We start from the raw sequence: 2,209 nt of genomic DNA on the forward strand, positions 1-2,209 counted from the left end.
AAGATCTTTTGGAGTTTGTTCATCCCTTTTGAGAGAGCGTAAGTCGACAATAGTGCTTAATTAAAGCAGAAATAATAAGTATAAATTTTGAACTTTCTGCTGTTGGAGCTTGTTTTGTACATTAGTACCAAAATTGATTCCAATAGGAGTCGATATTCCGAACTTAAAAGGGAATGGTAAAAGCATCTGGGAACCATGGTATTGGTATTTGGTGGGGGTAACTAGTCCAGAAAGTGGGCTCAGTGGTCTTTTCTGCCAAGACAAAAAGGATTTCTGGGTTTTGACATCTCATATCAATTAAGCTCAAGATATGCAGTTTTAGTTATGGAGCATGTAATAATAGTATCCCTTATGACAATAACACGATTTTTACCCGCAGCGATCTAGTTTAATAATAAATTGTACAATCTTTGTCACACAGAACATGATCTATCGCTCCAAACTAAATCTAACAATGGTGTAAATATACAAAAAAACTTTATGCTTAAGGCACAAAGAACGTTATCTTTGCCAGTGGCGTTATGGTGATCTATTTGTACAATCCTAGGTAAGTGATATGCTTGCTAAAAAAAGTTCCAAATTTATCCCGCGGTCGGATTGGCTGACTGGAATAGATGGCATAGCTAATGACATGTAATATAGTTTGATCAAATGGTAAAACGATACTTCAATACCTGCAATTTTACATTTTATTTATTTGTAATTTTACGATCATTTAAGTCGAGCAACGTTCTAAATGTTTGGTATTTTTGACAAGTATGAACGTGGGCGAAAACAACCGTGTGATTGAATAAAATAAATAACACTGGTATTCATATATTACTGATATTTATATCTCAGTTGTTGAAGTTAAGTATGTAATCATAGTTATTCATGTCGCATGAATCATGTGCAGTGCTGCCGGTTTGCGGATATTTACCCGATTTTCACCCTAGCGGGTAATTTTTGGGTAAGATGGATTTACGTTATATATAGTTCTTCTAGTGCAGTATAGCACATATATATACAAAGATTGAACATTATTACAAAAAAGTTATTAGTCTCTTAGATATTGAATTTTAGGACATGGGCGTACATAGACCATTTGTGGCCCATGACACATTTCTTATTGGGCCCGGAGATTGATTTATTTTTGAGGTATGGGATGAATATAATTTTTGGACCTGGTCCGATTTGATTTTGGGGTCCGGGTCGGATTTATACTTGAGGTCCGGGGCGGAATCATTTTTGGAGCCCGGAACGGATTATCATTGGGATCAGCTGATAAAAGTTTTTTTCGAGTTACCGTCCAACACCATAACTGTTGGTGAGGTCAATAAAAACTTTGAATCGAACTAATTTCAAGATCAAAAATAATCAAAACAAAAAACAATGCATACGAATAATGTCTTCCAAACTCGTCATTACAATTGGTTAGGTTAATATGTTGCGACAGTAGACTGTCAAGAGATATACATAAGAGAGTTAAACGTGGCAGTTAACGCAACTGTTAGTCCACTAACATTACTTGTACTATCAACTATCACGTCAGACCCAGTTCGGCAATACTGTCGTGACAGTAAATGGTCATGGCAGTAATTCTGCCATAACAGTAAATATCAAACAGTTATACCATAATAGCGGATGCATCTTTTGTCACAACTGTAACTGCACGATTTTTCACCGTCAAGGCGTATAGATGTGATAGTTAACATGACAGTTGCTTCTTGTATGAATTATACTGAAAACTATCAAGCCAGAGCTAGAGTGACAGAACAATCATACAGCTAGAGTTATAACGATTCTCCAAGATCGGGTAAAGTGGTATTTTTTGGTCGAATCAATCGGTAGCACATTATGTGTTTCATTCCGTTTAATAAAGCCTAGTTTACAGTATTCTATATTTCATTCTATCAGTGCCAAAGCAATATGAGGTGATTTTTAAAAAAGTTTGACTAGTTTTAATTACAGTGAGAATAGTGACCACACATGATCCGATCCAAATCACAAAGCCGTGATTTATTTTGAAATTTAGACACTTTGTCATAAGCGTAAAAATTAAATAATAGTTTTATAATTTTGACAATAAAAAATAGAAATAAAACTAAAATTATACACTTAATTCATACTTCATTCTAATATGTATATATACATGCATCAAAATTATCATTTTGTATATATATATATATATATATATAGTACCAAAATTTATTCCAATAGGAGTCGATAT

This window comes from Halyomorpha halys, unplaced genomic scaffold (genome assembly GCF_000696795.3).
Source record: "Halyomorpha halys isolate HHAL.00 unplaced genomic scaffold, Hhal_1.1 Scaffold245.1, whole genome shotgun sequence".
Taxonomy (NCBI): domain Eukaryota; kingdom Metazoa; phylum Arthropoda; class Insecta; order Hemiptera; family Pentatomidae; genus Halyomorpha; species Halyomorpha halys.